Source organism: Schistocerca gregaria, chromosome 3 (assembly GCF_023897955.1).
Source record: "Schistocerca gregaria isolate iqSchGreg1 chromosome 3, iqSchGreg1.2, whole genome shotgun sequence".
NCBI classification, from domain to species: Eukaryota; Metazoa; Arthropoda; class Insecta; order Orthoptera; family Acrididae; genus Schistocerca; species Schistocerca gregaria.
The window spans coordinates 520676368-520692795 of NC_064922.1; the positions used below are offsets into that span (position 1 = coordinate 520676368).

The window sequence follows — 16428 nt, forward strand, 5'->3', positions numbered from 1 at the left end:
CACCAATGTAAAAGTACACCTGCACGTCTGATCGTCTGAGAACGCAGTAGTTTTCGTGGTACGAATGCCAGCCGTCAGAGCCGTCAAGGCAATCAGGTCCGGCTGTGCTAATGTCCTCGGAGCAAACATTTATAGCCCCTTTCTCGCTACGATCTTGTGCGATGTTGACATCACAGCGGAGAACTTAAGTTACGCCGTACAATGAAATTGTACGATTCTGTTGTTTACAGACTCGGGACGGTTTCATGGTGTCAGCTATTGACGCTTCCTTATTTACTTCCTGCCGCATTGTCTTCTGCGGATGTAATTCCAACACTGTGTTGGTATCAGGATTAGCAACTCAGTGTATTTGTAAAATAATGTCGGCTGGAGAGAGAGTAAAGTCTGCAGGGCAGCGATGATAGAAGTGAAAAGTCGTGGGCTTTTTGAAGTAACACCTTAGCCTTCGATTGAAATGATTTAACCAAAAGCAACGGAACGCCTAAAACTGGGTGGATGGAGATGAGCTTTTATTCGTCCAGAATACGACTCCACTGCCTTTGGAATGGATTTAACATCTTACGTGGAATGAAACCCATTTCACTGGTAAATGAATGCATTTTGAAGTTAAGATGGCACACACAGCTTTGGCTTCAGCATCAAATATTCTACCAACGTCCCATACACGGCTGATTGTAATTCATTGAAATTGCAGTAGTTTCAACATCTGCAGATGATGGAAAAGACAGCTGTCGAAAGCTTGCGAATTAAAACTAAGTTATTGACTTGGCTTGAAATCCGCGAGAAGTCTCTTCTGTCATGCCGTCGGGAAAGACTTGGAGAACACATTAACAGATACTGTTTGTCAACAGTTTATGTGCTACGATTTATCCGCGGTGTTCAGTGGGCGAGGGACTGGGGAAAAAAGATAACGGTTTTAACTTAGGTGAATGGCTAGTCAATTAGAGACGCAGAACTTTGTAGCAATAGGTAGATTTGACTTTTACAACAACATCATTAGAGACGAAGCACAAGCTCGAATTAAGGGAGAATGGGGAAGGATATCAGTTGTGCTCTTCTCAAAGGAACTATCCTGACATTTGCCTTAACCCCTGTAGGGTAATCAAGGTAAACGTAAATCTCGATTGTCTCGCGTGGATTTGCACCGCCAGTCCGTTGTGCTAACAACTGCGTCACCTATCTCCGTGTGAGGGCTTGGTCGTGGAGGTCCAGCAGCTTGCCCTTTCCATTCACGTGGCCTTACAGGTAACTGGCTTCGGGGATGTTCCAAAACATTGGGTACGCCATACACTTAGACACCATACACACAGGAGCGCGCGTGTTACGCATGTGAACAGAAACGGAGGCAGCCACATGTTTACAAACGAAATAGTATTTTGTCGGCTGAAGGATACGTAATGCTGAGCAGCAACCAGTGGAGGACTGCGTTTCAACGCGTTTTGTTTCCGGACATGTGTTTACAGAATTTATTATTTTTTAATTTCGATCAATACGATTTCCTGTGAAGCCTAGTCAAAATTGACTACTCAAGGTCGATGCACGTCACATTTCACCATGTAAATCAGCCGCCGCCCACACCACGAGTAGATCGGTGATATCAGTGAACTGACTGCACGTGTTGTTGAGTTCTAAACTACGAAGTATGCGGAAGACTGCGTTTGCACAGAAACAGGTGACAACGGCGTCATCTGCTAAAGTCTGAAGTCAAGCAATTCTCTTTGCGCTTACTCACGTTATGAATATGGAGTTTATGCCTCTGCATGTTCTGAATTTTATTTTGTTGTTTGCCTTTTTTTCTGTCACATCGCAAAGGTTACATGAGGGTTTACTACGTAATTTTCGCGCAAGCTGGTTCTTCAACAAGAGGGGCAAAATATTTCAGAACAAAAAATATGTAGAACAAAGAAACATCCTACACTCTGCATAAATACGAACGTGAATAGATATATATTAATTAAAATTGTATCAACAATGAAAAAATTGAACTGTGTCGCAAGAGAGAATTTTGGACAATGTCTCACAATGAGGAATAAAATGAGACGCGAAGGATAAAGTAAACTAAGCGCATATCCTGCTTTCAGAACAATGTTTCAGATCTTTGAATTTACATATATTTCATGGAGCAAATTAATGAGAGATTTTGAAATGTTTGGCTGGCACTTCTCGTATAGTTTCAGTAGTTCTCAGGAGTGTAGAAATTTTTCACACAAACTTTGTCAAAAACACAAAGTAGGAATTTTGCTTTGGTCAATAAAGTACTCTACCATCGTTTTTAGTTTGTTAATTCTGGTACTACATTTTGACCTTCTCTGGAAGGATGGACCCTCACAGCCTCGCTTTCACTATTCCGGTGCCAAACTGCGAAGCAGACAACGCTCGCAGCACACGCACTAGTAAACAAAACGACCACTTGACATGTGGACTCTGTACAGGAATAGTATCTACATCTATGTCCATACTTTGCAAACTTATGCGAAGTGCAAGAAAGAGGGCTTTCCCATTGTACCAGTTATCAGAGCTGCTTCCCGTACCATTGGCGTATGAAGCGCGGGAAGAATGACTGTTCAGGCGCCTATGTGTGCACTGTGATAGACTAGTCTTCACGATCCCTACGGGAGAGATACGTAGGGGGGTTGTGATATATCTTTCTCAAGACAGTTAAAAATTGTCTGCCATATCGGTGTCTTCAGTCTTTGTGACAATCTCCCACGGGTCAAATAAACTAAGACCATTCGTTCCGCCCTTTTGGTTACGTTCAGTATTGCCTACTAGTCATAATGGGTACTTGTGCCAAACCCTCATCTATATTTTCTACATGTGTATACATACTTTGCAAGCAGTCGTAAGGTGCATGGCGAGGGTACCCTGTATCACTACTAGTTATTTCGTTTATGTTCCACTCGCAAATACAGCAAGGGGAAAAGGACTGTCGATATGGCTCAGTAAGAGTCCTGATTTCTCTTATTCACGGTCCTTATATGAAATGTACGTTGGCGGCAGTAGAATCGCTCAGCAGTCAGTTCAAATGCCGTTTCTCTAAATTTTCTCAATAGTGTTGCTGGAAAGAATGTCGCTTTCCCTCCTGGGATTACCGTGTGAGCTTCCGAATCATCTCCGTAATACTTGTTTGGTGTTCTAACCTACAGCTACCAAATCTAGCAGCCCACCTCAGAATTGCTTCGATGTCTTCGTTCAGTCCGACCTGGAGCGGCTTCCAAACACTCCAACAGTACCCAAGAATGGTTGGCACAAGTATTTATATGCGATCTCTGTTATAGATGGATCACGGTTTCCTAAAATTCCCCCAAATAAACGGAAATCGACCATTCGCCTTCTGTACTACCAACTGTACACGCTCGTTCCATTTCATGTAGCTTTGCAACGTTACGTTCAGATATTTAATCGACGTGACTATTTCAATTAGTACGCTACTAATGCTGTATTCTAACACCATTGGATTGTTTATCCTACTCATCCTCATTAACTTAAATTTTTCTACATTCAGAGCTAGCTCTATTCATCACACCAAGTAGAAATTTTGTCCTAGTCATCTCGTATACACCTACAGTCTCTCAACGACAAAGCCTCCCGTACAGCATAGCATGAGCAAACAGGCACAGATTTCTGCTCGCCTTCTCCGCCAGGTTATATATGCATATAGAGAACAATAGCGGTCCTACCGCACTTCCCTGGGGCATTCGTGGCGAAACTAGAATCTCTGAACACTCACCGTCAAGGAAAAATTGCTGGGTTCTATTACTGAAAGTCTTCGAGCCGTTCACACATCGGGGAACCTAATCCGTGTGCTCGTACTTTCTTTAAGTCTGCAGTGGAACGCCGTGTCAAATGAGTCGCACGAGACATTCATAAACAATCTCCTCTTTAGACTAATGACATTTCCGTAGTATTCTGCCAGTGAATTAAGTCCACCACCTACTTTACCCACGAGTGAGCGTATTTGATCGTTCAGTTCAACTGCATCCACTATGGATAAAATTCATATCTTCGAAGTGATACACACAGGTATTTACAGGAGTAGATCGATTCCAGGTTTCTCGTTGGTACTGTAGTCATTGGATACTGTTTTCTTTTTCGTTTTTTGAAGTGCTCACTTTTACATTTCTGAGCGTTTTAAGCATGTTGACAGTATTTGCCCCAATTCCAAATCTTACCAAGACGCGTTTGAGTTTTTGTGTAGTTTTTCAGATAATGCTTCATTGTAGATAACTGCGAAAAATATGACGTTACTGTCAATATTGTCTGCAAGGTTATCAATTAGCAAGGGCACCAGCAGTCCAGCACATACGTCAGAGGCGCTCTAGTAAACTCAGTTGCCACGAGCAGTCCAGTGGTGACAAGAAAGCTGCTCGTGTATAGGAGATCAAGGTAGAGCTGACATCAGCCAGAAGTTTGGTTGGACACCATAGTGCTTCATAAGGCTAGATTTTATTGCAGATGCTATGTTGTTGTCTCTCTCTGACCTTTGAAACGACTTGCAAAGCTAGTTGTCTTGGATCTACGCCTTAATCTGGACTCCGAAACCACGGCATTTTCCAAAATAACACACATTGGCAGAGACGAGAGAAGGGATAAGCGAGAGACAAGATGTCTAGAACTGACTGGAGCTGGAACGCCATATCATGGGTCTATAGTCGCACACATCACCATAGTGCCAAAAAAAAGTCTCTATTAATCAATACGGTCACAATACTGTTCCTGTCATCTGTAATGATAGATGAGATGCCATGGATGACTAGGCTTTCCACAGTGTGCAGTGGAAGGGAGCCGTTTTGGACTCTTGTCAAGCGCGATCGGACGCGACGCTTCTATTGGGCGCGAGCCCGGGAGTCCCGAAAAGGATGGGTGAACGGGAGTGTGCTCCGGGTGGCGAGCGCAGCCGCCCAGCTGTATGTGGATGGCGGGCAGAATGTCAGATACGTACGGCGGGCCCCAGCTCTCCGCAGCACTCTCAAGGTCGGCGGGCGCTGTCCGCCGGCTGCCTTTCTCCTCGACCTTCGCCGCCTGCCCGTTACCTGACGTAAGGCAGGAGGCTGGGCCTGGGAGCGCCTGCCGCTGCGGCCGCGGCCGACGCTCGCCTTGGAATGAGCCAGCAGCAGCCCTCTCCAGCCCCAGAGTCGTTAGCCGGCGCAAACATTTGGAGCGCGATGCAGCCGCGTACACGGGGCGCTTTCTTGTCTCACTACGCTACTCGTGGCGAGTGAGTCTACGGTAGCGCCCCTGGCGTATTGTTCCAGTACCCTTCACCAGTGGTCTGTTTTGTTTATGCGTCGCTACCAAAACCGTGTTGTGAATGTTGTGTTTAGCGCAGTGAGGCTGTGAGGGACCATCCTTCCTCCAGAGAGTCGAGATATAGCACCAGAATTAGAGAGACAATAATGAAGGTAGAGTTCAAAAACGGCCTAGGAAAATTATCACATGGTGTTTTGTCCTTGACAAAGTCTGTGTGGAGAATTTCCATATTGATGAGAACAGTCGGAAAGAGGAGAGTGGGCAGCAATCTGCGGTTGTTTGGTGACGATGCTGCGGTGTACGGGATGGTGTCATCGTTGAGTGACTGTAGGAGCATACAAGATGTCTTAGACAAAATTTCTAGTTGGTGTGATGAGTGGTAACTGGCTCTAAATGTAGAAAAATGTAAAGTAATGCAGATGAGAAGGGAAAACGAACCCGAATTTTCGAATGCAGCATTAGTAATGCCCAGCTTGGCACAGTCGTTATGGACGCAGCGTTGCAAAGCGACGCAAAATCGAACTAGTATCTGATGATTGTAGTAGGGAAGGCGAATGGTTGACATTGTGGTTCGTGAGGTTGACCTATAAAGGGCATCGCGTATAGGAGAATAGTGCGACCTGCTCTTAAGTACTGCTCGAATGTTTGGGATCGGTACCAGGTCGGATAGAAGGAAGGCATCGAAGCAATGCAGAGGCGGGGCTGCCAGATTTGTTATTGGTAGGTTAGAGCAGCACGCAAGTATTACGGAGATGCTTCGGGATCTCAAATGTAAATCCCTGGAGGGCAGGCGACGTTCTTTTCGAGGAACATTATTGCGAAAATTTAGAGAACTGGTATTTGAAGCTAACTGCTGAACTATTTTACTGCCGCCAACGAACATTTACTAAAGAGCCACGAAGGTAAGATAAGAGAAGTTAGGTTTCATACGGAGGCATATAGACAGTCGATTTTCCGTCGCTCTATTTGTGAGTGGAACCGGAAAGGGAGTGACTAGTGGTATTATAAGGGACCTTCTACTTCGCAAAGTACGATGGCTTGCGGAATATGTATGTAGATGTAGAAAAGAGCCGGCCAAACATTTAAAAATATCAACATTTATTTGCTTTAGATAATATTTACAAACATACAAAAAATTACTTTCTTGTAATATAGGCCAAAAGCTCTTATAAATTTTAAAATGCTGTCGTACTGCTTTTAGCTTAAAACGATATTTAGTGAATATCCGACTGCATCCAAAAATATTTTCCTCCTACAATAGAGCTAATTTTTTTCGCTGTTGATACCATTTCCATATTTTTTTTATCTATACATACCCGTATTTAGGCACAGTGTAGACCTTGTCTTTGACATAAATAACAGATTTGGTCTCTGTGGTAGAACGCTAATAGGAATAATGTGAACTCCTCTTACAACCTTCTCAGTATGTCATAGAAACAAAGCAAAGAATAAAATAAAAATTAAAAATAAAAAAAGCATAAAATTAATTACTGTAACGCTAGTGAATGCGTTAGCTTCCGATGTTTGTAAATGACTCCACAGCACGCACAATCTTAGGCATCCTCAGGTGTTAAGAACTGTCTGCGCAGTGTTTATAGTTTTACGTTGACACCATTGACCCCACTCGTGTCGTTGTTGGTAGCCGATTTACATAGTGGCCTGTGAGGCGAAGCAATCGCTAGTGTAAAAAATAGGCTTTTCTACTACCGGTATTACAGAAGTTTACAGCTGTAGCTAGCTACCCTGGTTTGTTATTACTGTACTGACAAGAGGTGGCCCATAGCGGTAGGATCGACTTTTTAAAATCATCTATAAGGTGATGTAGGTTAAGATCCCAAGTTTCACACCCTGCAGCCATTCACTTTTGTGGACCCTCATTTGCGAGAAAGCGACGGGAAAAAATAAATTACGCGTGCTTCTCTTCAACTTTAAAAAAGGGATTTGTAACAGACTGCTTCCGCAGTGTAACGATAAAGTTACAGGCATTATGTTTTACAGGTTGTGGATTCGCATCTTGTCACGTGATTCGAAATTTTTTATTTTTAAATCTGCATCGAAATGGTTTTATCATTGTTTTGTTCAGTTAAGTGGGCTAAATGTAATTCTTTGTTTCTATTACTTTGTCATATTTTAAGCACCAAATTAACTTTTAGAATTGCATTCATTTCTATTCCTATCATTCTTTTTCCACTTAAAATTTTTGTGCATGTGATTTTAATTACTTCGTATGTATTCGATTTAGTTGGTTCAGTTTTATCATCCTGTATTTTTGTCCATGTTATTGCATTCATTATTTCCATTCCTCATTTTGCTTGAATTTCGTTTCATTTATAATCTTTTCTTTCGTTAAAATCATCTGCGTTACTTTGTCCATACTGGAATAAGAATTAATGTGTTAAATGTTTTTACGACGTATACCATTCAAAAAGAACTGCATCTTGTAACACAGTTGCATTGTCAGTGTAAGTAGATTATTTCATCTTTTGTTTTTAATCGGTACATCGGCAGTTTCACATCTTTAAATTTAACGATACATAAATAAAAAATAATTAAATTCACGCGTACAAAGATCCCAAGTAGAAAAGAATTATAGGAAGAAAAAATGAAAGCAATTGTAAAAATTAATAGTTAATTAAAACGACGAAAGAAAGCAATTGAGATAAAAAATTACGTTTAATCCTATTAATTGAATTAAATTATGATATATATCATTTTCATAAAGATGTAAAATTAAGAAATTTGTACGAATCTGAGTTTCTAGACTACAACTGTTCGGTTGTGAGGCCAGTACTTTAACCATTACCCTCGGTAAGCTGTTTGTTGCAGATCACTTTTTTAAAGCTGAAGAGACTCAGGCGAAATTCAGATTTCTTTCTCATTGGTTACTCGCAAACGATGGCCCAACTAGGTGTGCAACTTGGGACCTTAAGCTACATCACCATATCTTTTCGAAATTACTACCGATTGACCAATATATAATTAAAAATATTGAAACTTCCTACCGAAAAGGAAATTGTGGCCGACGGTGCTGGATAACATGGAAGATATCCGCACACGTACACAAGAGTTTTGGCGGCGATGACCATGCCTGATAAAGCCTGGACGAATGTTAACCAGATGGGATTTCGTAGTGTTTGAAGAAATCCTGATTCATCAAGGAGCAACAGAATCAACAGCAACAGGAGAAAGAAGAAACCGACTCGATATTCAGGGTACCCGGGGAGCTTCCTCCTGATTTAAACGAAAATGTTACTTTTCCAATTTCGTACATTTTTGACGATCATGTGGAAATCGGCAGTACTCTAATGTAAAAATCTTATCTTTTTCGGGTGACAACAATGATGACAAAACAGCAGCAGTAGAAGAATCGAAATTTTTTAATGTATTTTCTGAAATTTATATATGCCTTTCACAAGTAAAAAATCAACTTCATTTTGTGTTCAAATCTTTCTGCTTCCCATTGTAAAGCCATATGCATGTTACTGAAACTATAGTAACATTTTTTAACTTTTATGTAGGGGATACCCTTATTTCGCCTTAGTTTTTTATTATGTCTCTATCAGTCAGACTTCTAAATCGAACTAGTTATGCTTAGAACATAGTAGCAGATAACAAATTGTAACAATAGATCATGGTAACTGGCAACATATAAAATCCCTTACATTAATGAGAGGGAGAGGAGGGGGGTTTAAACAGTAATACAGACATATTAATTGCTGTTGAAATGATATTGGGACATAATCTTCCGGTAACACGATGACTGACATCTACAGCCACACCCTGCAAACTAATGTGAAATACACCGCATCGTACCAGCCCTTCGTACTGCTTCACGTTCCATGTACGTATAGAGCGCTGGAAGAGCGTCTGTTAAATGCCTCTGTGCGCACTGTAATTGGTCTGTCCGTGTCCTAACGATCCCAACGGCAGCGGTATGGTAGGTGTTACAGTATACTACTAGAGTCATTTATAGCCGGCTCGTGAAACTTTGTAATTAGGCTTTTCTCGAGATGCTACGTATTTCCAAAATTAAGTTACGGGGGGAACCAGCAACTTGGATAACAGTTTTTATTGTAACTCCGTCACCGTTGTTTAAAAGCTGGCGACTAGTTTGGAACAACGAAGTTAATTTTCAAGCCGTGTCTATTGAATCTGCACTAATAGTTCGTGTTTAGGCGACAATCATTTCACACATAGGTAATGTACAAGTCACTTTGAATGTCAGTCAAATTTCGCAATGTGGATGTATTCATGAAGTGCAGTTGAACTGTGTCTGTGCAGCGTCTCTGTTACCTATGTGTGAACTGGCTGTCACGAAACCAAGCACTTCTGTGTACCTTTAATAGGCGCCACCCTAATAAAAACAACTGTGACGGAATTAAAACAAGGAATGTTTCACTCAGGGTAGTTTGATCTATCTTAAAGTATATGGTAGCTGAGTTTCTTCTGTATTTCTGTGACACTCTCTTACAGGTTAAACATACCTGTGAGCATTTCCTGCTCTGTAATCAGTATCTCCTGTTAATCCTATTTGTACGCGTCCCACACACTCGATTGGATTTTCAAAGTATTGTGCCGATAAACGGAAGTCTACCACCTGCCTGTCATCGTTCGTTTCATAACTCTACAAAGTGTCACATCCAGTTATTAGGTGTTTTTCTGTGTTGACCGATTCAAACTAGCTGATACTGCACTCATAGGGTACTCCTAAGTTTTTTTCGTTTTGTGAAGCGGAAGGTAAGCAACATGTAGAGATGACACTATCGCCTAACAGGCGATGGGAAGCTATAAAAGCTCTCCTGGGCAATTCAGTCAGTAGAACGTACTACCCCAATATCGTAAACAGTATGCAGTGATCGTGTACTGTATTTTTGGATGCTAGATGGTGGCGATACTAATAGAAAATTGTTTAATAAACCTACTTAAAAAAGTTAGTTCTTCGTAGAAATGGACGTGATGAAAGCGTTATCACTCACGCAAGGATAAATCGTAATTTAAATCACCTTTTGACTGTGAGTCACACGGATTTGTTTGGGTGTCTCTAAGGAGGTGACTACTGAAATTTTTGCGGTGGGCGAGCAACATTCTGATAGTTTTTAGATATTGTCTGCAGCACGTCGAATCCGTAAACCACGACCACCTGAGGGAAGGAGCATTCGGAATATCGTACGGGTGGCCTCTCTCTCTTGGTCTTCCCTGCGTTATAAGCCAACGTTTTGAGCTCAGGGATGTTGCTGAACGCAATGAAATCGTGGCTAAACGGTCCTGTAAACTCCAGCATCTCTTCGAAGCCCATTATTAATGTTTCCTGCCTCCATCCGGCACCGTGAGGGACCAGTGTGCGGCTACGTTACTTCCGTGACGAATCCTCGAAGGATATTCTATGAGCTCCGGTTATTGTAATGTTAGCAAACACTTATAATGGCGTTCGAACATGCTTCAAAAAGGACGTTCGTCACACTATGGTAATTGTTTTCTTATAGCACGATACTGCAAGAAAATCGATGAAGCTCTAATTAGCATTGAAATCTGCGGAAAAAAAGCGTTTGATAAATATTCCATGCTGATCGAAAAACATGCATATTAAGATATCTGCGTCTATATAACAAATATTGATTGGTTGTTGTTGTTGTTGTTGTTGTCTTCAGTCCTGAGACTGGTTTGATGCAGCTCTCCATGCTAATCTATCCTGTGCAAGCTTCTTCATCTCAAAGTACCTACTGCAGCCTACATCCTTCTGAATTTGCTTAGTGTATTCATCTCCTGGTCTCCCTCTACGATTTTTACACTCCACGCTGCCCTCCAATACTAAATTGGTGATCCCTCGACGTCTCACAACATGTCCTACCAACCGGTCTCTTCTTCTTGTCAATTTGTGCCACAAGCTTCTCTTCTCCCCAATCCTATTCAATACTTCCTGTGATCTACCCATCTAATCTTCAGCATTCTTCTGTAGCACGATATTTCAAAAGCTCCTATTCTCTTTATGTGTAAACTTTTTATCGTCCATGTTTCACTTCCATACATGGCTACACTCTATAGAAATACTTTCATAAACGACTTCCTGACCCTTAAATCTATACTCGATGTTAACAAATTTCTCTTCTTCAGAAGAGCTTTCCTTGCCATTGCCAGTCTACATTTGATATCCTCTCTACTTCGACCATCATCAGTTATTTTGCTCCCCACCAAATAGCAAAACTCCTTTACTACTTGAAGCGTCTCATTTCCTAATCTGATTCCCTCAGCATCAGCCGACTTAATTCGACTACATTCCATTATCCTCGTTTTGCTTTTGTTGATGTTAATCTTATGTCCTCCTTTCAAGACACTGTCCATTCCGTTCAACTGCTCTTCCAAGTCCTTTGCCGTCTCTGACAGAATTACAATGTCATCGGCGAACCTCAAGGTTTTTACTTCGTCTCCATGAATTTTAATACCTACTCCAAATTTTTCTTTTGTTTCCTTTACTGCTTGCTCAATATACAGATTGAATAACATCGGGGAGAGGCTACAACCCTGTCTCACTCCTTTCCCAACCACTGCTTCCCTTTCATGTCCCTCGACTCTTATGACTGCCGTCTGGTTTCTTTACAAATTGTAAATAGCCTTTCGCCCCCTGTATTTTACCCCTGCCACCTTTAGAATTTGAAAGAGAGTATTCCAGTCAACATTGTCAAAAGCTTTCTCTAAGTCTACAAATGCTAGAAACGTAGGTTTGCCTTTCCTTAATCTTTCTTCTTAGATAAGTCATAAGTTCAGTATTGCCTCACGTGTTCCAACATTTCTACGGAATCCAACCTGATCTTCCCCGAGGTCGGCTTCTACTAGTTTTTCCATTCGTCTGTAAAGAATTCGTGTTAGTATTTTGCAGCCGTGACTTATTAAACTGATGGTTCGGTAATTTTCACATCTGTCAACACCTGCTTTCTTTCGGATTGGAATTACTATATTCTTCTTGATGCCTGAGGGAATTTCGCCTGTCTCATACTTCTTGCTCACCAGATACTAGAGTTTTGTCAGGACTGGCTCTCCTAAGGCCGTCAGTAGTTCCAATGGGGTTCTCCTTTCTCCAAAGGTCTCTTTAATTTTCCTGTAGGCTGTATCTATCTTACCCCTAGTGAGATAAGCCTCTACATCCTTAAATTTGTCCTCTAGCCATGCCTGCTTAGCCATTTTGCAGTCCCTGTCGATCTCATTTTTGAGACGTTTGTATTCCTTTTTGCCTGCTTCATTTACTGCATTTTTACTCCTTTCATCAGTTAAATTCAATATTTCTTCTGTTATCCAAGGATTTCTACTAGCCTTCATCTTTTTACTTACTTGATCCTCCGCTGCCTTCACTACTTCATCCCTCACAGCTACCCACTCGTCTTCTATTGTATTTCTTTCCCCCCATTCCTTCCCTTATGCTGTCCCTGAAACTCTGTACAACCTTTGGTTTAGTCAGTTTATCCAGATCCCATCTCCTAAATTTCCCACCTTTTTGCAATTTCTTCAATTTCAATCTACAGTTCATAACCAATAGATTGTGGTCAGAGTCCACATCTGCCTCTGCAAATGTCCTACAGTTTAAAACCTGGTTCCTAAATCTGTCTTACCATTGTATAATCTATCTGATACCTTTTAGTATCTCCAGGATTCTTCCATGTATACAACCTCCTTTTATGATTCTTGAACTAAGTGTTAGCTATGATTAAGTTGTGCTCTGTGCAAAATTCTACCAGGCGGCTTCCTCTTTCATTTCTCTCCCCCAGTCCATATTCACCTACTATGTTTCCTTCTCTCCCTTTTCCTACTGTCGAATTCCAGCCACCCATGACTATTAAATTTTCGTCACCCTTCACTACCTGAATAATTTCTTTTATCTCATCATAGATTTAATCAATTTCTTCATCATCTGCAGAGCTAGTTGGCATATAAACTTGTACTACTGTAGTAGGTGTGGGCATCGTGTCTATCTTGGCCACTATAATACGTTCACTATGCTGTTTATTTATTCATTATTAAACCTACTCATGCATTACCACTATTTGATTTTGTATTTATAACCCTGTATTCACCTGACCAAAGGACTTGTTCCTCCTGCCACCGAACTTCACTAATTCCCACTATATCGAACTTTAACCTATCCAGTTCCCTTTTTAAATTTTCTAACCTACCTGCCCGATTAAGGGATCTGACATCCACGCTCCGATCCGTAGAATGCCAGTTTTCTTTCTCCTGATAACGACGTCCTCTTGAGTAGTCCCCGCCCGGAGATCCGAATGGGGGACTATTTTACCTCCGGAATACTTTACCTAAGAGGACACCATCATCATTTGACCATACAGTAGAGCTGCATGCCTTCGGGCGAAAATTACGGCTGTAGTTTGCCCTTGCTTTCAGCCTTTCGCAGTACCACAGCAGCAAGGCTGTTTTGGTTAATATTACAAGGGCAGATCAGTCAATCATGCAGACTGTTGCCCCTGCAACTACTGGAAAGGCTGCTGCCCCTCTTCAGGAACCACACGTTTGTCTTGCCTCTCAACAGATACCCCTCCGTTGTGGTTGCACCTACGGTACGGCTATCTGTATCGTTGAGGCACGCAAGCCTGCCCACCAACGCCAAGGTCCATGGTTCATGGGGGGGATATTGATTAAAGAACGATAAAAATTTCTGTTTATGTTTTGTGACAGACATAATCGCAGTTAGCTAACAAATTCTGAGACTCTAGGTGAACCTCTAACTGAGCAATGGAAAACAGACCTAGAAGCTCGACTGCCCACGAACGGTGACGGGAATTCAGAGGTCGGTAGGTTCCAGCCGCCTATGGCGAACTCACTAACATACAAACATTTAGAATTAGTGAATGTTTGCAGTGCTTCCTTTGCTACATTGTCTCGGGTCGTCTGATTATACACTGCCCAGTCACATTAATGTGACCACGTGTCAAAAGCCTGAATAACCACATTTTGCAGCGAGGTTAGCTGCGAGACGGACATGATGACTGTAAGTGAGGTTCTGGAAGGTCCCGACAGGGATGTGGAGTCATATCGACTTCAGTGCCGTGCTGCGCGAGGTTTCTCGGACGAGGATGATGACGCGAACAGCCCGATCTATGTGGTCCGACGGGTCCTCCATTGGGCTTAAATCTGGTAATTTGGCGCCCAGGGGAGTACGATAAACTCATCCTGTTGCTCTTCGAACCACGCACGTGGTATGTGACACGTCGGATGTACATGGTCCTAAGGATAGCTGAATAATTTTCTTAATCCACTGTGCTTCCAGAATGACGAGATCACAGAGAGAACGCAATGAAAAAATTTCCAAGACCATAATGCTCTCTCCTCTGGCCTGGAGCATTCTGACGATTAATGCGAGGTGTTCGCTTTCAGGCGTTTCACGCCTTACACGCCAACATCCATCTGCCTGATAGAGCATAAAACGAGACTCATCTCAAAAGGCCACCTGTCACCTCTCATTGGACGTCCAGTTGCGGTTCTGAGGGTCTCAGTGTAATACAACGACGGCCGTGCTTATGTTGACGAAAAAATGAAGAGAACTATTTCGTCTACTGAAAGAAACATCAGTTTACACGTCAGAACTCTTAGCCATTTACCTTAATGTGTGGTGTATTTTCTTTCGGACATGTCCGAACGAACAGACACTACGCATTCATATTATTGATTCACCTCGATAGGCGATGAGTCTGCCATGTTCAGTGCGGATTCACAAGTACGTTAGACCTCCTGCGGGAATCTCAAAGTAGCGAGCATCGAGGACGTGGGCGGGGACTGTGGATAAGGTGGCGCTAGGTGGTAATGTGGGTCGCTCGAGAGGCGTGCCGAGATAGTCTGCGCTATTGCGATAAATACTGTCCGGGTGGTGCAGTGGTTGACGCAACTGCGTAGTAAGCGGGAGATTCCAGATTCGAGTCCCGACCCGGCACAAGTTTTCTCTCGCCGCCGCTGATACCGCATGAAGTCCCGATAGAGCTGACATCAATAGTTCCTTCCCTTTCCTTTCCCCTCCCTTCCACCTCCTAGACGTCGACAGAGCACTAAGTTAAAGCATGCCCATAGCGGGTGACAATCTTCTCATGCTCACGGACTCGCACTCCACGGTGAAAACAAGGGGAGACGACATCTTACATACCGAATAGCTGTTACCGGTTCGGTTCAAGTCCGATATTGTAAGGGGTCTCATTTGTGTGGATTAATTGCTGTTCTGGGATTGCGGGGACCGAAAAAAATCAACCAGTTGGCAATGACGCGACGAAAACTGGCGTAAAAGAAAGATGCATTCTTGCGGAACATATCTCTTCTGTAGTTGGAGGCTTGACCAAAAGTGACTGGAACGAGGCAGGGGACGCTAAAGTTTTACTCAAGGACATCTGGTACAGACGAATCCATCCGCATTTATCAAAGGTGCAACGGTATGCAGCAAAGCGGGCTCTTAACTACAACTTGTCTGACAGAGGGGCCGCGAGACGGTTTGTGATGATCTTTGCTGTTCGAAATACAACCATGGTTGCCACCGACATAATCTTTGTAATCTTCGCCACATAACCAACGTCATTTTGCGACTGTAGGGAGCTACAGGACATTAATCATATTCTCATCGGCTGCGCTCGATCCAGGAAGAAATAAGACTGGCTGCATGCGCCAACCACTTCCTTCTCATGTGTTAAGTCTCCTGTCTAAGAAGAATTATAAATTATTAGTGACGTTCGTTGTAAAAGTTGGAATGAAATTGTTGTTATTAAGTACCTCATTGTAAACATCAGAATGAAGATTGTCTTACGTTTACAGTTAAAATCAATTTTCCCGTAAGAAATGCTAGTTATACTGAGAAACTGGCAGCCTAGAATTGGCGCATATACAAGACCTCATACCAAGACATTCTTTTCACTGGTTGCTTACGAATAATATCGGGTTCTGACGTCTTGCCAAATCGAATACACGTGCCGGTTATTTTGCGAAATAAACTGGGACTCATCGCAAAGAGAGCAGTCCCTTCATGGATGTACAGTCCAGCGCGCACGTTGGGGTGCCAAGTCGATTCCCTTGAAAAGAATATTAATAATAAATCAATTGTTTTTCAGTTGACAACGAACTAATAAATTATTCCTTCTGCTTCTATCTTTTTCGAGGAATTGTGGATAAGTTGCTTGTGAGCGGAGATTTATGTTTTCA

The 16428-nt window shown here is 42.4% G+C and overlaps 1 protein-coding gene across 4 annotated transcripts in view; it reads left to right on the forward strand.

The window, feature by feature from the left end:
• LOC126353875 (phospholipid-transporting ATPase VD) overlaps nt 1-16428 on the forward strand; it is a 357121-nt gene that overhangs the window by 216707 nt on the left and 123986 nt on the right. The window lies entirely within an intron of this gene.